This window comes from Rattus rattus, chromosome 2, assembly GCF_011064425.1.
Source record: "Rattus rattus isolate New Zealand chromosome 2, Rrattus_CSIRO_v1, whole genome shotgun sequence".
Lineage (NCBI taxonomy): Eukaryota > Metazoa > Chordata > Mammalia > Rodentia > Muridae > Rattus > Rattus rattus.
Window position 1 is genome coordinate 118,559,287 of NC_046155.1, and position 24,025 is coordinate 118,583,311.

Below are 24,025 nucleotides of genomic sequence, written 5' to 3' on the forward strand. Positions count from 1 at the left end.
CCCTTGTAAAAGGGGGAGAACCTAGTGTGTGGTTGCTTATGGGCAGAAGCTAGGCCACACTGCCTTACTGGCCATGAGGATGGTTAAGGGAACCAGAGGTCTGAAATCTCTGCCCTCTGCTGCTGAGCCAAGCGAGCGTTCTTCAAACAAGCCTCTGGAGTTGCTTTTTCCATGGCGCTGGTAGAGTTTTGGAGGGAGCAGAGGCAAGCAAGGTAGAGAGCTTGGGAAAGGAGAGCAGATGGCTGTGGATGACAGGAAGGAACATGAGGGACAGAAGGGCCCATCGGAAGTTTGCTTAGGAATATTGATGCCTATCCAAGAGACTTATGTTGGACAACTGGGATGCCGGTGATAGACAGTCACCCTACCCGAAGACAGATTTTTTTTTTTTTTTTTGTAACACTTTCAGCCATCTCTCAGCAGATATGAAAGAACTGATCTTTGAGCAGCAGGAATCTTTGAGGCTCTCAGGTTTCATACTTAAAAAACAAAATCTTTGGGAAGGAGTTAGCAAATGTAGGTCTCAGGATGGAAGATAAAAGGACCGGGTAATTTTAACTCTTCCTCTGCCCCTCCCCCTCAGATGACACGCGACCAATGAGCCCGCCTGAAGATCAGAAACAAATATTGAAACTCTGGTTAAAATAGATTTGAGGGAATGAAAACGTTTACTCATAAAAGCTGAAAGAAAATACCAGAAAGTAATTTTTGTTTGTGTAAAAGCAGGGAGGAGCGGCTTGGGCATTTTGTTTAAAAGCAGAACATGGCTTTCATGTCATTTTAGCGTCACTCAGTAAATGGGTATTACTCACTTCTTGTAGCTAATGGCTGACTTGTAGCTCTCACCTCTCCCTGCCATTTTACCAGATATTTTCTTTTGTAGTTCATGTGACTGTACAAGCCGTGGTTTGTAAGTTGAAATGAGGCTAAAGGCTGGATAAGTAGTGTAGACAGAGGAGGTGGGTGGAGGGAGCCATTTTAATAAAAAAATAGAACTATTGCCATCCTTCCTGAGACTTGCATAGGATGGGCATGGGAGGGAAGTGCCAATGAGAGCAGCCGGCAGCAGACCTGGCTACAGTTTTGTCAGACCTCCTCAGGGCTCTATAGTATAGACAGATGAGACAAGGGTTTAAGGAAATTAAAAGAAGAAGAAAAAAGCACCTGTCTGCATTTTCTTCCTCCGGTGAGACTAAATTCCCCCTTGGGTGTTTACTGCCCTTTTCCTTCCGTGAAGCGTTCTGCATTAAGTGTGTGATCTCTCCAATGTTTGCTCTCGCTCCCCGAGGCAGCTGTTTCCACACGGCTCCTTTCAGATGTCGCTCACCCTTTCTGTGCATACTTCTGTCTCCTCTTTCGTGGACCAAGTAGCAGTCACAGACCAAAGGAACCTCTCCTTCCATCTCCCTGCCCTTCCTACAGCAAGAATGCAGTTTGTAGTAAGAATTTTGGTTTCTTTAAAGAACACAGAAACATTGTGAGCACATTTTCATTTTAATCCCAGGCCTGGGATGTGGGGCTGTTCAGACTGCCCCCAGCAGCTGACTGTGATTTGCCTCATGCTCTGGCAGGGGCGTGATTTTTGCCAGCAGCAGATAGTCTCTGTGACTGTGTGACAGTTGGGATTCTGGGGACTTTTCAGAGGGTCCGTAAATGCTGGGCCTCAAGAGGGTGGGCTGCTGGTCGGTATATGCTAAGTAGTTGTGTGCAGAGGAGAAACATCACGAAGGAATTAGATATCCTGACGGGGAAGATCAAACTTGTTCCCAAGGAACTTGGGTCCCTAACCATCAGGGAGTCATCTAATGTCGCCCTACTCCTCTATCCTTTCTCTCCTGTCTACTGTTAGGAGGCTGAAAGGTGGAAAACAGATGAAGAGTGTTAGAGAGAAGAACCCATAAAGTAGGCGAAGCCCAGATATAGTCGCTGCCATTCTCTTTCCTGCCTGTTTTCTTGCTGGCCAACAGCTCTCTACCGATGTAGACTCCGCCCAGACCCTTTCAACATCTCGGATCACTTTCTTAACTTCTCCTCAGCATCAGGATAGGAGTACATTCTAGTTCAGCACTGCACCATAGAACTCTCTGCAGCGCTGGAAATGTGCCGTGGCCATGGGGTCGGTTACAGCAGCCCTTGGGCACTTTAATGCACCTACTGTCACTCAGGGCTTGACTTAAATAGTGACATGTAGCTAGTGGCTGCTCCCTCTCCCAACCCTGCACGCCTGTCCTGCTTCTGTTCCCTTCCTTGTCCCTCTAAGGACATCTCACAGACAGGGCAAGCCCATCGCCAACATGCATTTTCCTTTCTACCACTTGTTTGACTTCCACACTCTACTCTGGCTTCTGCCTTCACCTCAGCATAGAAACTTCTAGATGTCAGTCCCTCTCTTCTCCCACCCCTCCTCAGTGGTCCTCATGGAGGAGGCCTGTCTTCCTTCTTGCCAGACCCCCCTCAGCTCCTCTGACATCACACCCATCTGCCTTTTTGTTCCCTTGGTTCTGAGGTTCAGTGTTTCTGCTGGCTGCTCCTTTGTCTGACTCCCAGTGGTGGATATGCTTAGGAGCTGTTCCCCGTTCCCTTTCTCGGTCACTACTCTCTTTCCAGGTCATTTTATCCAATTCCTCAACTTGCCCTCATCACCTACAGGGCTCTAAATATCACTGCCTATACATCATCAACCCTCCCTTTTTATTTCCAAGAAAGGCCTGGACTTCTAATCCGCCTGTCCCTGGAGCTCTTGCCATTGCTGCTGCTGTTCACCTTCCTGCTGTTGCCCCACCCCCCAGTCAGCGGGCCCCACTGTCTTCCTGCTAGTTCACCAAGAGTCATCCCTGGTTGCCCTCACCCCCTTCCCCATCCCATATCCATGCCGCCACGAGCCCCATGAGTACACTGGAGTATGCTCACTCTCCCATAACCACCGTGCTGGCTCTAGTCCTGCCCGTCACTGCCTCCCTCTTGGAAGGATAAACTTTTCAACCCACCCACAGCTTCCATGCTGGCTTACCGCCAGTCTAGTCTTTTCCTAGGAGCCAAGTGACTGGCTTTTAAGATTGCAAATCAGATCTTGTCACTCTCCTGTCTCAACACCCTTCAGCAGACAAAGGCTCAGGCCTCTACCTTATCTCCACTGTCACCAGTCACCCTGCAGGGCCACCTACTACATGCTGAAGATTCCTGGCCTCCTTCGGGGAGGACCCCCTCCATCCACCTCCTCCCACCTTTCCTAAGGACCACTTTCTTTCTTCCTTTCAACATCACTACAGGAGCACATTCTAGCTCAGCACTGACTGCTAGAACTCTCTGCAGCGCTGGGAATGTGCTAGTCCGCATTCCTGGGGCCTTTGGAAATCCTCGTACCCCGGCTTTGCAGACATCCTCTGCTTTCCTTCATACGTTGACACAGATCAGTCTTTCCAGCCACCACTCCCAGAACTCTCACCCAGCCCCACCCGCGTCGCCTGCAGTCCCTTGACACAGCACAGCTGTCACTACCTGGGCTTTGTTGACTCATTTATACTCCGTCATCCTTGAATCATTCCACGCAGATGGGACCTACCGTTTTACCATTGCACCCCAACGTGTGGTACAGTGGCCTCGCAGGCCTGCCATAGACATTTATGATTGGTTACTGTCTGCACGGTGGAAGCCTCACTTGCATGCCAGCTTCAGAGGGACGGTGCTTTCGGACCTCTTATATGATTTTCTTAAGTGGGGAAAGAGGGGGGGGGATCGCTTGGATGCAGCTTTGTTTTTACTGTGATGGGAGTTAATTTTCAGGCCAGGTGCTGTCCGCCGAGCATTGGGTTTATAAAGCCTCCTCTTACCGTCTATAAAAGGCCAACAGAAAAGGCAGCTCGTTGGCTGTTGTGACTTCAGCTGATTTTGTTGGTGTTTACAAGTGGGATCTACTGCATCCCTGGCCGCCCGCATTTCACACTCGCTTGCTTTGTTTAGCCATGGGCTACTCGGAGTGGATGAATGCCACAGTCACCGGATCCGGCTGGCTGCCTTTCTGTGATCTATACTGCTTTCTTCTGATGTCCCTTCCACCTCCGAACTACACCGTGTTCCTTTACAAGTTCTGGGGTTTTACTACTTGGGGTTCTAACACAGAGTCAGTCAGCGGCTGGAGAGTCTGCTCGCTGGTTAAGAGCACTGGCTGCTCTTCCAAAGCACACAGGTTTAATTCCCAGTTGCCACATGGCGGCTCAGTCCCAGGGGATAGATCACCCTCTTCTGTCCTCCGTGGGCACCAGGCACACACGTGGAGACAAAACACCCATCACATAAAGTTAAAAATATTTTAAAATGAGCTTTCTTTCCCCTGGCCCAGTTTGTTTGTTTGTTTTGTTTTGCTGTTGTTCAACTTCACTAAGGTTAATTTGAACCCCTCCTCTGTGAGATGTTTGTCCAGTGCTGTTGGGGACCCAAAGATGAGCAGACCCACTAGTTAATTCCTGATTCTGTGGGTTTTTATATATTTAAAGAGGGAGCTAAACCACATATGCTGCACTTTCTTTGTGCTTAAACGCTGTGAGTGTAAGCAAAATGTTATCATCTGAAGGGGGTGTCCATGTGTTTGGGACTCTAAGATCTCTTGCTGGAGAGGTACCAGAAGACTTGGCATGTAGGATTCCTCCAGTTCACGTAAATAGCAATTTCCTTCAGTCTCTATATTGGGAAAGACAGAGTTTAGAAGGAACTAGATTACCAAACGCATAGATATCAGCAAATAAGTAAACAGGTGCGGATAAGCGTTCTTCGGATTGTTTTTGTTTTATTTATAAAATTCAGCTCGTTAGACACCCGAAAAGGAAGGGAATGGGCTCAAAGGTGCTGTGGCAGAAGAGATCCTAGATAACCAGTTGGAAGGCCTCACTGAGAAGTGGGCTGACAGACCCAAAGGAAGCAAAGCAAGCCCCGAGGGAGCTGAGGGAAGGGTCAGCAGCAAGTTCGAGATTCCGAGGCGGGCATGCCTAGCTTGTTAGGGAGCAGTGAAGAGGGCTGAGGGCTGAGGGCTGGGGCAGAGAGGAAGAGCGGTGAACAGGTCAGCAGGTGGCAGGAGCTGGACCAAGTGTCTGGTAGGAAGAGCGGTGAAGAGGTCAGCAGGTAGCAGGAGCTGGACCAAGTGCTTGGGGGTCACTTCTATTTTGGGAACTACCATCATTCGTGTTGGAAGCCCTCGCCATTCTTTTTTTTTTTTTTTCCTTTTCTTTTTTTTTCGGAGCTGGGGTCCGAACCCAGGGCCTTGCGCTTGCTGGGCAAGCGCTCTACCACTGAGCTAAATCCCCAACCCCGCCTCTCGCCATTCTTAACCTTGAGGGTAATTAGGACTGAGTCGAGGTTCCATCTGTCGCTTGTGCACAGTCCCCTGAGGAAGAGCTCGGAGCACAGTAGGTGATTTGCTTTTCTTAGGACTCAGTGGTTGTGGACACTACCATGTTCTTCTCTGTAATGCCTCAGTCAAGTGTGTGTCACACTCACCAGAGCTCATTCATTGTTCTTGCTAACTTGGTCTTTGGGTTCGTGTTCTCTCTCTCTCTCTCTCTCTCTCTCTCTCTCTCTCTCTCTCTCTCTCTCTCTGTGTGTGTGTGTGTGTGTGTGTGTGTCTTATTGGGTCCAGAGTTCACCACTACAGTTTGCTTCGCCGGCCAGTGAACCCCTGGGATCTCCCCCTCCTCATCACGTGTAGACACATCACTACATCCAGCTTTAACGTGGGTCTTGGGACCTGAACTCAGGTCCTTATTGCCCCTGCAGCAAGCACTTTCCGTGGGCCACTCCACAGCCGATGACAGTTTTACTGCCCTGTCCTTGTGTTGCCTCCACCTTCCTCATCTACCGTTTGGTTTTAGTTCTTGTTTGTCAACAAAGTGAAAATAGCTTTGCTTCTTATTCTAATTATAACAGTATTGTCCGTCCGTACCATGGAGTAACAGTGAAGGAGGAAAGGAAAATGACATCCCACATCTCAGAGACAACCTTCGCCAACAGTTGGTTGGGTACCAGCCTTTGCAGACTTCCTGTGTGTATGACTGTGTGTCTAGATGTACGTCTACAAAGGGAGATGTATTTTTAACAAGATGAAATCACTCTGCATATCTGTTTTGTAACATAATTTTTACAACCAAAAAAAAAAAAAAAAGAGTCTTGAGTGGATATCTTCTCCTGCCAGTTATTATAAAAATACATCATTTAGATCTGCACCTAATTCTAAGTTGTCATTTTGCCAAATTTGATACATATTTTTTTTTGTAAACCTGCTAAGAACAAGGCAGAGTATTTTTAAAATGTCTGTGCAACAGTTCCTTAAAGCAGTTGTTGGCTTCAAATGAATTACCAGAAGGAAAAAAAAAAAAAAAAAAAAAAGAATGGTAGAAGAGAGAAGAACACAATTAGTGTTGGGTAATTTGGGGAGCCTGTGTAATTTTGAGTGAGTCACTGCTTCTTAGTGAACCGTGGTGAGAACATTAAGGACTCGCCTGTCATCGTTGCTAAGGGTGGGTGGTGGACGGAGACCCAGTGTTCTTCCTCACTTAGAAATACGGGGCGAAATAATTTTGCTCGAAGACTCAGACGGGGTAGTTCCTTGGGAGCTAAAACACCCGTGTCCTGTTTAGAAATCCTCTTTGTGCTTCAAAGGACTACTGTCCCTCTCTTCAAAGAAAATTCCCCCGGGGAGAGGACTGACAAGGAGTACGTGCAGAAGGACATTGTATTCCTCGCTTCAGGTATAAGACGGTTTTTAAAACATCAAAAACAAGCACCAGGGTTGGGGTGTAGCCCAGTGGTAGAATGCTTGCCTAGGACGCTCAAGGCCCAGGGTGCCATCTCCGGTGTCATAGAACACACATGTGAACACAGAATAAACAGGTAGGTTCAACAGTGAATCTCAGCCCAAAGCATTTAAAACTTCCAGAGGACGACTCCCCCTTGGCACAGGAACTTATCACTTGACAAGAAAAGAACTCCCCACCCCTCTTTGTCAAACATGAAGCAAAGAGCACCAAACAGTGTGTTTACAAGAGAGAAAAGGGTTCTCAGAACACCAGAGCCCCTGGGGTCTGATCCCTGACCCCGCAGGGTTTCAGAGCCACACTTTGCTTAACGAATCGAGCAGAGAGAGGTGTGGTGGAGCTGGGGCAGAAAGCTCCGTGTGTTGTTTTTGATTCCTTGGCCTTGTAAGCGCTGCTTTGCTGTGTTCCTGCGTCTTCTAGGTACTGGGCGTGCAGGCGCCCCCGGGATATTTATAAGTTTGAAGGTGAGAGTTGGCACTAAGCGCGGTTGTCTCAGAGCGCGGTGTGTTCTGTGTGGGACGAGGCAGGATGGAACCCTTTTTGAAAGCACTGTGAAGCCACCAAGGTGCTGTTAGTCATATGGTATCATTCTGGTAGAAATTATTTAAATTATATTTCAAATTAGCTTGTTAGAATAAAAATACTCTTGTGGGGAACACATTTAGACATTTGTCAAAGACTAAAGAGATTTTTTTTTTCAACAACATTTTTACTCACAAACTTGATAGTCTTCTTATTATTCTCGGAGAAATTAGAGAACATGGACTCTCTACCTGAAGAAGCCCTGGGTGCCTCCTGGCTAAAGGGGGGCTGTTGAGATTGCTTCCCACTCTGCTGGGAGGTGGGCTCAGGCAAGGCAGGCTCTGCTGTTTGTCCTTCCTGGGGAGGCATGGGTCTGGATCCCACGAGAGTAGCTGAGCCCAGCAGCCAGCCTTTTGGTAGCTCTGAGGTATCCTGTCTGGGTCATGGGGTAGGGCAGTCCACAGGGACCTAATTAGTGAGGAACACTGCAGACCCCACCTGTGCTTTGGAGCCCTTCTGGGATCTTTAATTGGGAAAGTGTTTAATTGGAGTTGTTCAGATAAGTGGAGAAAAGAGAGTTGCTTTGGCTTCTGTTGTCCTGGGAGAGAAGGGTAACTGGGAAGGTCCTCAAGGGAAAAGGGATGCAGCCTGCTCCAGGATGCTCCAGGATGCTCCAGGATGCTCCAAGGGGCAGGGTGAAGGTGCCAGCAAGGCCTGCTTTAGCTCATATGGTGTGAAGAAGTGGTCTCTGCCTCCTCCAGGTGGACTGGTGACCGCTTGGCAAGTTTGTCCTTCTGGGCTGTCAGTGGAGCTAGAATGGGCCAACCCCCAGCCCCCTGGTTGGCTGTGTGAGCTTAGAAGTCCTTTCATCTCTGTAAGAAGCCTCCCTCTCTCTCTTTCCCTCCTTCTGTTCCTTCCTCCCTCTCCTCCTCCCTCCCTCTCCTCCTCCTCCCTCTCCTTCTCCCCCTCCCCCCTCCCTCCCATCTCACTCCACTGAGCTACACCCCAGCCTCAAACCCACTGTATTTCACCTGTTGAATGGCTGAGATGCTCAGGGAGTGGTTAGACCCACTGCCAGGGTGAAGTTGGCTTGGAGAGAAAAGGTGGCATTAGAAGATAAGGGTGGAAGGCAGACATATGCGGCCATCCCTGGACTTCAGTCTGCGGCAGTGAGGGGATAGATTCCACTCTGTAGGAGAGAATTATTATCTTAGGGAAATGATTTTAGAAGAGGGTGGCATGGAGAGTCAAGGGATCAGGAAGAAAGACCTTAGAGCAGTGTTCTCGACCTTACTTCTGGGACCCATTAATACAGTCCCTCGTGTTGGGGTGATGCCCCACCCCAACCGAAAATTGTCTCCATTACTACTTCATAGCTGTAATTTTGTTACTGCTGTGAATCGTGATGTGAATATCTGCTTTTCCCATGGTCCGAGGCGACCCCTGTGAGAGGGCCACCACAGTCCGGGGAGGGAACGAAGGGAGCAGAGGGAGAAGAGGGCAGGCCTGGTAGAGATAGAGCAAGTGAGTCTTGGAGTGGAGCCCAGGCCTCCTCCAGGAGTGCACACCAAGCATGCATGTGGGAATCTCCCTGGAGTTAGGAGGGTCTTCCTTACGTGCTTGCTTAGCTTGGGCACACGTGAGCACATTAGGCGAGACTGGGGTTTGCACTCTCGAGTCTCGTTTTGTCGATATTTTTACACTCCAAATTTTATTCCCCTCGGGGTCCACATCCCATTCCCCCCACCTCCTGTCTCCACAAGGGTGTCCCCTCCCCACCCTGAAGGCGTCCTCACCGGTGAATCTGAGATTCAGCAACCTGTCCCATCTTTTAATCAGGAGGGGACTGAGTTGGGAATCGAGCAAGCCTGAGCCCCTTAGAGAATCAGTCATGTTCTTTAGTTGTTCTTGCTGGGGGCAGGGGCCTTCATGACAGAGTTGCTGGAGTGAGGAAAAACAGGCCGAGCTGTCAGCAGTGTGAATGGTTCTAGGGTCTACAGCTGATAGGGGTGACCCTGGCTCACTGGGAACAGAAGAGGAGAGGCAGCTCTCTCTCTTGGAGGAGAGCTGGGGAGTTTAGTGTCAGGAAATTCACCAATTTCCGTGTGTGGCCATCCATCCACTGGCACCTTCTAGATGTATATACTCAGAAATGAGATGGGGTCAGATCTATACTCGGCAGCCGTCACCTGAGGTGGATTGATCTACCAGCCCAGGGAGAGAGTAAGTTAACATGAACGACAGACATAAAACTTAGGCAAAGACACCCCCACCCCCATGAAGCGATATAACACATGGGAGGAAGGGAGTGATGCACTGAGGCGATGGGACAGGCTGAAAGCAGAGGAGACTGGTTGTAGGAACTGTGGGAAAGAATGCTATTAACTGGATCATTTTCAACCAGGCCATCGACCTCCTAACACCCAGAGGAGGGTGAGACCCAGAAGGTGGCTATTGTTAAATACTGTGGCAGCGGGAGTGTCGGGACACTGATGAATACAGAGCAGATTCAGTTAAGCGGGTAAACACAAATGCACCCATAGGAGAACCTCACATAAGGAGCGAGGGTTGGGGGATGGAGTGGAGAGCGCTTGGAGAGGAGCCAGGGTCAAAGGAAGGGTGGTTTTGGAGGCAGAGAGCAAAGCCAAGGGGACATTGGAGATGTTAGAGGAAGAGGTCCAGGAAGAGCTTCAGAGCAGGTGTGGGCCACAGAGTCTCCGTTTATCCAGTTGCGTATTTTGGGACGCTGAGATGGGACCTGGGCTCTCACACACGGTGGCTCCACCACAGAGCTGCACTTCTATCCCAAGTAGCGTTGTTACCTGGGCAGGAAGGAGCAAGAGTGGGCTGGATCTGTTGATGGTTCCCCTTCAGTGTGAACCAAGGATTATCTAGGAGCCGGAGGCTAGGTCAAGAAGAAAGGGAATGAACTGGGGCAGGCAGTCAGCTGAAGCAAATACAGGTCTGTCACCAGCCTTCAGATGTCTCTTGAAGAATCGAGATTATTCTAAAGGTGGCCTCAGCGAGGCGACTTGCCGACATGCCAGGAGATCTGCACGTGGGAGCAGGGGCAGGCAGCCCTAGGTTCCGTGGCCAGTGACTGTGGTCACTCTGAGCACACTCTGAGCCTTGCTGTTCATACGGGACCCCACGTAAGGAAGGGGCTCCATCCTTTGGGTCACCTCTCTGCCCTCGCACCTCACAGTAGTACTGCGCCCTTAGTATTCTTCCAGACTTTCTCTTTTAAAAAAAAAAAAATGCATGAAAATTCTCAGCAGCACGACCTCTCTGAGTAATGAGATCTGTGAGTTTATTAACCGCTGCGAGAAGTGGATCTCCTTGCTCCACAGGAGCAGATAATCTCCTTGAGGGAGTGAACATCAGCGTGCAGGCCTGAAGGGTTAGCCGAGACAGGAAGTGGTATAGGGGTGGCTGTGGTGTGTCTGCTGTCTCCCCACCTTACGTGACTTAGTGTGTGTCCCGTGGAAGGTGGACTCGTGGCTTCCCCACGTTGCTGTCCCTCGGCCCACTCAGAATCCCCAAGTTGAAATGGCCAGAGGAACAAAACTGGAACAAACCCTGTGTCTTCCAGCAATCCCAGTTCTCTGGGCATGGGAGAGAGAATGGAGATGGGGCGTGCTGAGTTGTGAGCAGACAGAGCTATCGGGGTGGCATGCCATTCATCGTGGCCTGTGTGACCGCGTTGAGACGTCCTCTGTCCCACGGATCATGACCTTCAAATCTGCATTCGTGTGGGTTCTTGACATAAGCTGCTTGGGCAGCATCTGGACAAGCAGCAGTGACTCATGACTCCGGCCTCATTAATTTGACGTTTCCAGTACGTTTCACCGAGCCCAACCTTCCTGTCCTCTCTGTACCCGACAACACATTGTGCCCCTCTTCAATGTTCACCACAGAAAACATTTCATTATCATTTCAAGCTGTGTCACCAGTGCCATAATCTGGCATGATACACCCCTGCTAATCAAGCCAGTAAGCTCTAATAGGAACATTAGAGCCGTCTTGGTAATTATACATTTTCCAGTATCGTATCAAAAAGAGAAGAGACAGATAAAGTAAAATCTTGATGTGTTTTAATCTACCATGTCCAGAATACTATTTCAACATGGGAACAGTGGTATGTGAAACAGTTACGGCCCCTGTCTATCTGGGATAGACATTTTAGGGACTGAAACAGACTGTTTGCTCTTGTAAGCAGCCCCTTCAGCCCCCAAATAAATTCTATAAATGAATCTACCAGCAAAACCCCGCAGGTCGTCCTCGAGGGGAAGGCGTGGGGGCTGACGAGCTTCAGATGTGTGCACAGGCCAGGCGCCCCGAGGCAGCCACTCCTCTGAAGCAGCAAAGTATCCTGGGTACAAAGAGACGGTGCACGCACCAAGAATGGAGAGAGCTGTCCTGGGTGCTTCAAAAACTGACATCAGACCGTCATGGCAGGATCTAGGCAGGGGAAGGAAGGAGCCTAGGCTGGGGTTGGAGACAGAAGTAGGCCAGGTCCAAATCAGGTATGACTGTGGAAGCAGCAGGGACCCAGGCAATGAGGGTGAAAGAAGATGGCTTCACAAGTGAAGGTACTTGCTGTCAAGCCTGACAACCTGAGTTCAATCCCTGAAACTCACCTGAAGGAAGAAGAGAAGTGACTCTTGCAGACTGTCCTCCCACCCATCCGTCCACCATCCATCCATCCATCCATCCATCCATCCATCCATCCATCCATCCACTCATCCATCTACCCTCCCACTTACCCACCTGTCCATCCTCCATCCATCTATCCATCCATCCTCCATCCATCCATCCATCTATCCACTCATCCCCCATCCATTCATCCATCCATCCACCCCCACCCATCTACCCTCCATACCCACCCCCATCCCCCATCCATCCATCCATTCATTCATCCATCCATCTATCCATCCACCCATCCATCCACCCATCCATCCATCCACCCATCTATCTGTCCATCTATCCTTCCATCTACTCATCTCCCATCCATTCATCCACCCATCCATCCACCCACTCACCCACCCATCCATCCACCCATCCACCATATATCCATCCATCCATCCATCCATCCATCCATCCATCCACCCACCCACCCATCATCCATCTCACCCACCCATCCATCCACCCACTCACCCACCCACCCACCCATCCATCCACCATCCATTCATCTATCCATCCACTCATTCCACATCCATTCATCCACCCCCACCCATCCATCCACCCTCCCACTCACCCACCCATCCATTCACCCACTCACCCACCCATCCATCCATTTACCCCCACCCATCCATCCATCCACCCACCCATCCATCCATTCACCCCACCCACCCATCCATCCTTCCATCCATCCAATCAATATCTCTGTTTGTCCCTCCTGCCCCATGTGTATGAGCTGAGTAATACTAAAGGGCTGTGACAAGATCCCTATTAGATTCCAAGACAATGGCAGTTGTACTCTGTGGAAAATGAAGGAACAAAATTGAGGCAGGGTAGCTCTGTAGGCCAGAGTGAACGCTCAGGCTGGATGGTCACATAGGAAGGTCTTGTTTCCATACATGGTTTGTTAGAAGTTTCACAGGATGACATGATTTGATATGTGGCATATGGGGTCAAGAAGAGAGGGAAAGTAAAGGACTTTGGCACAAGGCTGCTAGCAGAGGTGAAAGGTCCTGGAAGAGGAACCATTAGGAGGGAGGGGTGGAAGCCAAGTTCAGTGCCAGCATGTTCTCTTCAGGAGCTAAAGGACAAAGAGGACAGGGATGAGCCCGGAGCACCCATACTTTCTGGAGCAGCCAGATGAGAGAAGCTAGCAAAGAAGGTGGAGGAGTAGCTGGCTGGAAAGGAGAAATTTAGAGGAGCAGCTGGTGGGAAACATGCCTAGAAGAAGGGCTTTGGCATCTCAGTGAGCTCCAGAGAGGTGTCTGCTGGACCAGATCTAAGTCACTGTGAAGGCAGAGCTAGGAGCCAGGCGGCTTGGAGGGCACATGGGCAGCAGGGAAGGAGAGCTTTGGAGATGGGTGGACCTCTGTTTCGAAGTTGGCCTTAAGGGAGCGAATTCCAATGGTAGCTGTGGCTGAAGGAACAGGAAGGAGGTTTTTGATACAAGGGAGCTCCAGTGAGAGTAGCTGCAGAATGGAGTGACTGCTACCAGGGAAGGAAGGCGACAGAGAAGCCTCAACCTTGGAGTGATGAGAAGCTTGGTTCAGAGCAACAGGGACGGGCTGTGCCTTGGAGAAGCAAGGGAGACCTCTCTCTCTCTAAAGAGGAGGCCACTGTGAGGCTTGGGTGTGGTGGGAAGATCCTGGAGTCCCGTGCCTCCTGCCTTTGACGAGTGGGAGGCTGGGTCATCAGCTTGAGAGCAAGGGTGGAGGACAGGGTGGGAAGCTAGGGAAGACAGCAGTGAGAAATTATTGTCTGGGAGTGGATGGCAAGGCTACCACAGATACACAAGCCCGTGAGCCAGTGGAGAATGACAGTTTGAGGTCAGAGAACACGAATTTAGATGAAACTCATCCTCCCAGTTTGCCCAGTGGCTTGGGTGTGGGCTGTCTGCCTGCATTAGGTTGGATGCTGCCAGATTGGGAGGCAGGGTTTCTTCTCCAGGATTATAGCAGGGATGGACCATGGATGGGTGTGGGCCAGCCAACAAGGAATGTGAAGCTAGGCCATGACTGATGGAGAGGGTTGAGTCTGGATTGGAGAGCTCTGTGGGTTGGTAATGTTTGAATGGGCTAGAGGTTTAGGCCGTTAGGTGGGGAATGGGCAGTTCATCTTTTAAGATGAGTGGGTCCAGCACACGGCTGTGGGCAAGAGTCACTGAGGGAGCAGGCGGAAGAAGGCACTGGTGTACAGAAATCCAAGGAAGATGGTACAGTGTATTTGGGTCTTCTATGGGGCTGGTGACATGACAAGAAGAAGCTGGAGCTCTTGATCAGTGACAGTGACCTAGAGGTGCATAGGAAGCAGGTGCCTGGGATGGCCTGACCTACCAGGGCGTGGAGCGAGCTGCAATGACAGCAGCTGCCTCCGTCTGTGCTCTGCATGCTGGCCTGCGAGGATACAGCAGCTTGTGGTTTGGAGGGGCTTGTCCTCAGGGTCAGCTGGTTTTAGTTAAGAGGTAAAGGGGAGGGGAGTGTTTGAGCAAGGACAGCTGGTACTGACTGACTTCCTGTGTTTAAAAAAAGCCCATGAGGACCTTGTAGAATAAAGGAAGACCCACCCAGACTTGGAAATGCACAGCTCATGGGACCTCGGGTCATGGGTGATGAGTGACACTCATATTCTCTCTGGGGTGGTGTGTGGACGTGAGCTAGAGCTTTGCTGAGTGTGAGAAAGACCTGGGGATTTCCCGAGTTGGTGAGTTCTCCCTGAATCAGCTGAGGGAGGTGCTGAGTAAAACCCTTCAGGCTTTAGCTAAAGTGGGAAGGAGCTGTAAAGAGGGAGGCAGAAAGCAACGTGAATCTTGGCTCTGGGTGGGTGCCCAAGGTCATTCAGATGCAGACGGTGGAAGGTTTTTTTTTTTTTTTTTTTTTTTTTTTTTTTTTTTTTTTTTTTTTTTTGAGGAGCAGCAGAATGAGAGGGTCTGGGCATCCATTTTATGGGAATAGTTAAAGAGACGGTTCTATGTATGACTTTTCCTAAGAAATTGTCTGTCCATCCCAGATCATCGGTGAGAAACTAAAGAAACAATACCACCCAAGTCTAGCTTGATGAAGTAAAGAATTTAATTGGTGTTACCTCTGGGAGCAGGGGTGGGGGGGACCTCTGGGAGCAGGGGTGGGGATGACCTCCAGGAGCAGGGGTGGGGGGGACCTCCAGGAGTGTGGGTAGGGGTCACCTACAGGACAGTGGGCAACTTACTGGCAGTGCCATTACTGAAGAAGGCACTTCTGACTGTAGCACTAAGAGATCCATTTATATGTTCTCTGGGAGTGGCAGGCCTAGTGTCCCCTTCCTTCTTCCAGGAGGGAATATTAGTGGGCCATCTTGGTAGGATTTTGTTGGGTAATGGCGGCAGCTCTGATTCAAGGGTGGCAACAGCTGTGTTGGGTCTGGAGGACAGAATTCACAACAGGTTTTTTTCTGCTTTATGATTCTGATTTCTTCTATTATAGCCTTTCCTTGTCTAATCAGATAAATATGTGTGCATAATTTTTTAATTGCTAGCATATATTTGTATAAAATTAATGGGCTTCGTTGTGATGTTTTCGTGTTTATCTAAGAGACTTTGATCATATTCACCCACTTTCTCCTCTTTTTTTTTTTTTCATTTATTCACTTTATATCCTGATCATAGCCCCCCACCCCCCCTCCCATTCCTCCCTCACATAGCCCTACCTCCAGTTTCCCTCCCTGTCTCCTCTGAGAAGGGAGAGGCCACCTCTGGGTACCAACCCACCCTGGCACATCAAGTCACTGCAGGACAGGGCGCATCTTCTCCCACCGAGGCCAGACAAGGCAGCCCAGTTAGGGGACAGGATCCACAGGCTGGCAACAGATTCTGGAACAGCTCCTGCTCCAGTTGCTGGGGGACCCACATGAGGACCAATTGGGCTGCACATCTGCTACATGCTAGGTCTAGCCCATGCTTGCTCTTTGGTTGGTGGTTCGGTCTCCGGGAGCCCCATCGGTCCAGGTTAGTTGACTCTGTTGGACTTGCGAGTCCTATCCCTCCTTTCACCCTCTCTTGTCTCCAGACTCCTCTTGTTTCCCCCTCTGTCTTAATGGGCTCTCTTCACGTCTCTGAAAATGTATTTTGCATATAAGAAGGGTTCTTTTTTTTAACGTTTTAAAATATTTTTATTAAGTCTTTGAAAAGTTTATACAAAATAGTTTAGTCATAGTCATGGGCCCTGTTTCTCACCTCTTTCCAAACCCATCCCCACCTCTCCCCGTCCCTGCTTCACGCCTGTCACTGTTATTATATCCCTCTTCCAGTCCAGTCTGTGCTGGTCATGTGCTCTTGGGCATGGGGCCATCCACTGGAGCTTGTCAGACGACCAGGGGCCACACCCTTGAGGAAAACTGATGTTCCCTCTCACAGAAACATCACCTGGATAGCTCAGTTAAGGGTGAGGGCTTGTGAACCCCTTAACTCTGTGCTAAACTGTTGACCGGCTTGATCATGTGCAGATTCCTGTGCAGGCAACCACAGCTGTGAGTTCATGAATACAGTAGTTTTGTGTCCAGAAGGCTCGGCACAAAGAATTCTGGTTCTCTTTGACTTCTAGCTCTTACAATCTTCCCACTCTGTCTGAGAGCAGGGGTGATGAGAATGTGGACTCTGAGACCCTGTCCCTCAACAGTGTTGTAGGTATGTCTGTGTCCATAGATTTTACCTATTTCCAAAGGTCCTTGCTTGACCCAAAAGAGATTAATTAAGAACTTGGACATATATGACCTAAATAAAAGAAAACTTGGACTTAGAGGTGAGGATAGGTGTCTTAGTTAGGGTCTTATTGCTGTGAACAGACACCATGACCAATGTAAGTTTTATAAAGGACAACATTTAATTGGGGCTGGCTTACAGGTTCAGAGGTTCAGTTCATTATCATCAAGGCAGGAGTATGGCAGCATCTAGGCAAGCATGGTGCAGGAGAAGCTGAGTTCTACATCTTCACCCGAAGGAAGCCAGGAACAGACTGAGCAACGTCAGGCAGCTAGGAGGAGGGTCTCCAAGCCCACCCCCACAGTGATGCACTTCCTCCAACAAGGCCACACCTTCTAATAGTGCCACTCCCTGGCCAAGCATATGCAAGCCATCACAATAGGGGTGGGAGGGAGCCATCTCTATAGCTACTGAGGGGCAAGGGGAGCCTGAGAACACCCATATCATGGTATGCACTGGGCAGAAAGCAGCAGTAGGTGGACTGTGATGCTGGTACCTCCTTCCTGTAGGAAAGAATAAACATGTTTGAGCATGGCCAGCTTTTCCTGGTCCTCAAGGGGCGGAGGGCTGAGCTTCCCCCAATCCTCCCAGTCACTCCACCCTCACCCCCAGTAGCCACAGAGCTCTGTAGACTCCCAGGTGTGCAGCTAAGGACACCTGCCCACGTTTCCTTTCTGGAGACAGCTCCTTAAAAACTTCCCTAGTCAGGGGTGTCCCTCAGTGCCTAGGGTCCTGAGTTTCTTCCTCCGCAGTGGGAAGTGTTTCCTACGTCTCCTTAAGGTGTGAGTAGCTCCTTAACTTCTGATTCAGGACAGTGAGCCCACCATCATGTGACCTCAGTCACCTGCCTACTGGGTTCTTTTCTGTGATCTGGAGTAGGGACCACAAAGCCTGGAGTAAGCACAGTTTTATCTTTTCAAGCACCCCGCCCCCCAACACCCTGCACTCAGTGATTTCCCAGTGATGGTTAGAGCTTCTCTCTTCCTCTGGCACCGGGAGAATCTCTTTTGCAAAATTTAAAGGTGGGATTCAGCTGCTGACTAATACATTGGCTTTCTCAAGCTCCCTTCTCCAACCTTTCCTCTCTGCTCTCTTGTTTTTCCTACTCTCAATTTGTTTTTGGAAGTTTTTTGTCCCATTGTTATTGTTTTTGTTCGATTGTTTTTGATGCAGGGTTTTGTTGAGTTTCTCAGGCTGGCCTTGAACTTGCCTTAGTCTTTCTGCCTCAGTCCCAAGTGCTGGGATCACAAGACTGCTCTGTTAACCTCTATGTGTCTTGGTTTTCTTTTCTTTGTTTCTTTGTTTCTTTCTTTTTTAAATTTTTTTTTTTAAAGCAGGAGAGCTTTATCAAGGGTAGAATATTCTGGAAAACTGGAATTGAGGCCTGACTGAAAGACATATCATTTGCTTCGAGGGAGGGAGCTAAAAAAAGCTTCTTGGCTTCTCCCATGCATTTTAAATGCTCTGAAAGCTTTGCCCCATGAAGAAAACAATGCCTCGTGGCCTTAAATAATTAAATGGTGAACACTGAGCACGGCAGTATTGATCCAGGCTGGTCTGGTCACACCGTGGTCTCCAGGAGCCACTCTCTCAAGGGTAAAGCCAGCTGAGGGGCCTAAGGAGGTTGCAAAAAAAAAAAAAAAAAAAAAAAAAAAAAATCAATCAATCAACTTCAAACGCTGCCTGCCAAGCATTTGGCAAATTGGTGAAACTGTTGAAATGTCACACAAGAGGGGGAGACAGCACGTGTCACAAGAGCTTTCTCGCAGCAGTATCAGCCACATCAGAGCAGTGACCTCTTAGCTGGTCTTCTCTATTTCCCCACTGCCAAGGGCTGGCCATGTGAGAAGACTGTGGCCTCAGGCAAGGTCTCTGTCTTCTCTACCGCTGTTAATACGAGCGCTGGCTTCCCCACTACTTGCTGGAAGTTTCTGGACAATCTTAGAGGGAAGGGAGAAACCTTTTTTGTATTTCCTAAGAGTCTTCCCCCCCGGCAATGGTGGCATTTGGGATCAGCCCATCACTTCTTGGCTGCCGTGGAGGCCACAAAATGACATGGTTTGCACACATAAGGTGGGCCACAAGGTCACAGTGGTGAACACAGTGACCTTGTGGGGTCTTCCTCGCCTTCTGTGGAAGAACGACTTCTACCAGGACAAGGGGCCTGTTCTTTCTTGATCACTTTCGTGAATTATTTCATCTAAGCGTCCATGTTTCAAAAAAAAAAAAATTGGAGCTCAGAGACGCCAAGCCACTTGATTCAAAGTGCACGGCCAAGGTACAGGTTTCACACTGTTGTCCTACGCAAAGGCACGGCACTCTAAACTTCATATTTTGTAAGACTTTCACAGTTGCACGAGAAGGGGAAGACCTCTTTATTTCAAGAGTACAAGAGGTCTAGAGAAGAAGGCAGACGTGTCCCTCCGGCAGGTTGTGGCCACAGAGTTTTAAGAGGGCAGAGGTTGAAAGTAAGATTTACTCTGACGTGCGTCACTTGGCTGCAGATGTCATCTGCCCAGCTCCTTCGATAGCACAGCCGTCTTCCCTTTCCCAACCCCCTGTCTCCCAGCTTTTCCTGGGTCCTTCCCCTCAGACTTCAGTCGTGGTTATCAGAATGACTGGACTTCAGTCCTGTTGATTTGCTTCTTCCAGCCATGCTCATTAAAGAGTTATTTCAGATTATGCAATAGGAATCCAAATGTCAGATAAGTAAACCTGCTGGGCTGGATCTGCACCGATCGCCTTGCTCCTGACCCTGACACACAGCCTGGTTATGAGCCCTCCAGAGCCCGTACTGCTCGCTTGCTTTTGGCTATGACTCAGAATCCTTCCGGTGCTCCTCCGTCCACACTTGATGGCTACTCCCTTATTTGAGTCTGAGCTGTATGGAAGCTGTCCTTTCCTCCACTGTTGAACTGGAAGGAATCTGGAGCCACATAGACTTCAGGATTTGGTCCCCAACCCTTCAGAGAAGTTGGGGGTTTGAATTCTTAGAGGTCACATGAGTTTCTCTTTGCACATGGAGATACTGGTCATGACAAGTTAGGACAAGAGAGTTAAGAGAGGTAAGAGAGAGGAAAAAGTTTAGGTCTAAAAGGCCGATTGGAAGGGTCATCTCTGCATGCACAGAAATCACCACGAATCAAAACAAGGGCAGTGGAGGAGAGAAGATGGTGATTCAGGAGCCCAAATCACCAAGAATCAAGGGAAGCAACAGGGGTGTTGGAAGTCGATGTTGACAGTCTCATGATGAGTCAGCACCTGAGATGGTTTTGCCCTGGACAGATGGACAAGGATAAACCTGTTTACTCAGAAGCCAGCGGAGCATCCCAAGAACACTTCGTCTTGAACATGGAGGAGAGGCAAAGGTCTGAGGGGGCGTGGGATAGAAGGAGGGTAGGTAGAACAAAGGTATGGGCGTAACCAGACACACATGGTGGGACAGATGTTAAAGGAGCCCAAAGCATCACAGGGATTAGGTGACACAGTGACCATTGTGTAATGAAGGTATATGAACTTGAACAAATTACTCTGTGTGTGTGTGTGTGTGTGTGTGTGTGTGTGTGTGTGTGTGTGTGTGTATGTATGTATGTATGTATGTATGTATGTGTGCATGTGTGTGTGTGTGGTGGATACAGGGTTTCTCTATGTAGCCTTGACTGTCCTGAAACTCACTCTGTAGACCTAGAACTGGCCTCAAACTCAGAGATCCTCCTGTCTCTGTCTCCCAAGGGCTGAGATTAAAGGTGTGAGCCACCATTGCCTGGCTTGAATGAGTTACTCAACCTTTCCTTTTAGCTAATTACCTCTGCAAAAGAAGCCATGGTGCTGATCTCAAGGCTGTCGGGAGGATTGGGAGAGGTCTCTCAAGTGTCGGTGGCCAGTATGATGCCCACACAAGAAATGACTAGTTAAACACCGAAATCTCTAGAAGCTACCTCTTCCAAAACCCTGTGGAGAGCTTGGTAGGAAGGACCTCAGCATTGCTGTTGGTCCACAGGAAGGCCCTTTCTGTTTAGAAAGCAGATTCCTTATGAGGGGTATGAACCACCCTGGCACCCAGTAAAATGTGCTTGGGAATGGGCGAATCTGAGGATAGAAGTTTGAAGTGTGCTTTGAGAAGGTGAAAATGAGTGTGTGGGGACCGTGTCTGGCCCTGAGGAGGAGCTGGGTGACATGCCCTTAGTTCATGGAAGCCAGCACAGGCTGTTCTGAGCCGGACTGCAGCCAGGACACATGAGCCCTAGCTGTCTGGGCCTTCCCGCTGGCAGCCAAGCCCCCAGCCTTTTCCAACACAGGAAAGGCATTCTAGAAGAGCCGGTATGGAGGCCCAGCCTAATTGGTCATGACCTGTTATCCGCACATCAGCCAGGACACCACAGGGTCTCAGGAAACCATGTGACTCTTTGCTTTTGGACCTTTTGGATCTTTCAGAGACATCTGAACAGAGCCTTAGTGGGTGTTTGTGGCTGTCTCCGCTCATTCTCGGTCTCTCTGTGTGCCCTGCTCTCTTGCCTCTCTGTTGACACAGGCTTTGGTGTTCAGCTGTCTTGAGTCTGGTTGTGAAGCAGCATGGGAGACACAGCAATAGCCTGTGAGTTTACCCAGTAAGCTGTGCTTTCGACATCCCTTCAGATCGGGTAGGGCACAGTGGGAAAGGCCACTTGTGCAGGACACAGGGACAGATTTCCAGTGGAGAAGTTCAAACTAGGGTTCCAGATGCTGGGGGCTGAGCGGGTCAGGGCACCCCAGCATGGCCCTGTGTGTACATGCGAGTGCTCCCGGACTTGCATAGGCAACAGTTCTACCGTAGAAAAGCATTCTCAGGTCCTGATACCATCCAGCAAGGGTCTGCTTGCCTGCCTTTTGGAATTACATTGGGTCCTGCTAGCTTGGTTTCTCTAAGCTATGTGCGTTTTGGCTTTAGTTAAGGTGTTAGCCTCAAGCCCCACTCTAAGATTCATTTATTAAGATTTATTAGTTTAAATTATGTGCATTTGTTTGTGCATGCAGAAAGGTATATGCACCTGAGTGCATGGAGGCCAGGGGTATTGGATTCCCCTGAAGCTGGATTTACCTATAGCTGTGAGCTGTCTTAGTCAGTGCTGATGACTTGGGTCCCCTGGAAAGATGATAAACACCTTATCTGATGAGCCATCTCTCCAGCCCCACACTTCCTCTCTTGATGTACTCAGGGCCCACACAAAAGGACGTCTGATCCCTGCCTAAGAGGGTTCATAGGATTATGGAAGGGAAAGAATGACAGCTACTCTGAGATGAGGCAGAATGCAACACAGGGACCAAAGAAAAAGCACAGAAAAAAGATAAGCTTCAACGAGAGAACTCAGATTGCTGGTTCTAATGTATGAAGTAACTCATTTGTGCTAGCCTTGAAGCATGGTGGGGCTTTGACTAGGGGGAGTAGGGTGGGGCAGGGGGCTATGAGAAAGGCATCCCGGGGAGGGCACAGCTCATGGAAAGACAGGAATAGCCTACCAGGGCTTCCACAGCCTGCCAGGAGCTTCCTCTGTTAAGCCTGTTGGCTGGGTACAGAGATTGGAGAGGAGGAGAACTCAAAGGCAGGAGTTGGGTGGTGACTAGGGCTTCAGGTCAGCTACTGTCTTTACAACTGGCTTATGAATAGAGCCAACAGGGTGGGTGTTTGTGTGGCTGGAGGGAGCTGGGCCTGGATGGGCCTGGATAACACAAAGGAGCCAAGCACCCGGGAGGCTCTCTTCCTTGCTGTCTCGCTTATTTGAGGTCCATGAGGGCTTTGTGTTAGATTTGGGCTCTCTGGGTGTCCTCAGAGCCAGCAGGCACCTAGTGCCACTGGGCTTTGGAGAGCTGAGGGCACAAACTATTTTTGTGTTCCTTCAAATACCCATGTTTATTTTTAAACTCGGGACTTTGTAAAGCCGTAACATGCAATCTTTGCTTTTGAGTAAAAAGGTTCTCTGAGGCCAGCGGAACCTGCAGAAGGTGTCCCTGAGCCATGCAGCTGCAAATGTCTCTCTCTGACATTAGGAGGGAGAGCTAATTTGCTTGAAGACAAATCCTGGAAAGAGGAAGCCCTCATGCGGTTGGCCAGTTCTTAACTTGTGCCGGCTGATCTGTGGCAGGCAGAAATGCACATCCATAGAAGGGCTCCATGTAGAAGCAGGGCCAGTTGGCAGGCTGGGATGTACTGGATGGAACCTGCCAGTCTCCATGGTCACCCCCTGAAGGCAGCCTGCGGATTTAGAAGAGAACGTCTCTTATCTTTTAAGCATATGCAAGCTGTAACTGAAAAATGAAAGATTAACTTAGAGTTCAAAATGGAGGACACATCTTGGGTGTTTCTACCATTAAAATGATAATAAAGAGACTAGCAAAGTGTAATCCCAGGGCACCCATGTGAATAAGAGGGAATTAACAGCAATTGAGAGACTGTAACAAATTTCCGGATTGCAAAGAGGAAGGGGAGAAAAGGCAATGTCAGGAAGCAAGAGGAAGCCAGTCCGGCCTGCAGATCCCCGACGGGCTCGGCTTCGCCCACCCATCAGAGAGCTCGGAGTGGGAAATGGAAGCCCTAGGAACGCTGTGCTTCTCAGAGGGAATGGAGACAAGCAGGCATCACTGAGTCAGCCCAGGCTGGAAGTGTAGGGTGGCATGCTACGATAGCCTTCCTCCATCTGCACAGATATCCAACCCTGGGGAGTCAAGAAGAGAAGGAGGAGTCAATACGGAAGCCTTACCTCAGATAAGATGGCTGCATGAAGAGTCAGGGAAGGCCTGCTAATGGTTCCAGGGAGAAAGAAAGACTCTAACCTGTTGAAGGAATTACTATGATTACTATTGGCTATTGTTTTAATCCTTGTATGTGTGCACATGTGTTTCGTGTGATTACAGCTATGTGTATGTCAGAGCTTGAACGTGGAGGTCGGAGGACAACCTGGGATGTTGGTCTTCATCTCCCACCTTAGGAGAGAGAATATCGCTTGCCGTTTTGCCGTTGTGTGCCAGGCTAACTGGCCTTTGAGCTTCCCAGGAGTCTCTGCCTCCTCGCTGGGTAAAGAAGTCCTCTGGGTGTGAGCTACCATGTTTGGCTTGAGGGTTCTAGAGATCTGGACCCAAGTTCTCACATGCGTGGAGCAAGCACTTCACCATTGAGCCGTCCTCCCAGTCCTGGCCTCTGGCCTTGCAGTGTGGCGATTACAGGCACGAGCCTCTGCACCGTATGCGGTGCTGGGGATTGAACCCACGTCCTCATGCATTCTAGGCAAGCACCTACCGCCTGAGCTACACCCTC

General features: G+C 49.5%; 1 protein-coding gene across 2 annotated transcripts in view; it reads left to right on the forward strand.

Moving 5' to 3' along the window:
- Homer2 (homer scaffold protein 2) overlaps positions 1-24,025 on the forward strand; it is a 92,375-nt gene that overhangs the window by 990 nt on the left and 67,360 nt on the right. The gene's annotated exons all lie outside the window — the stretch shown is intronic.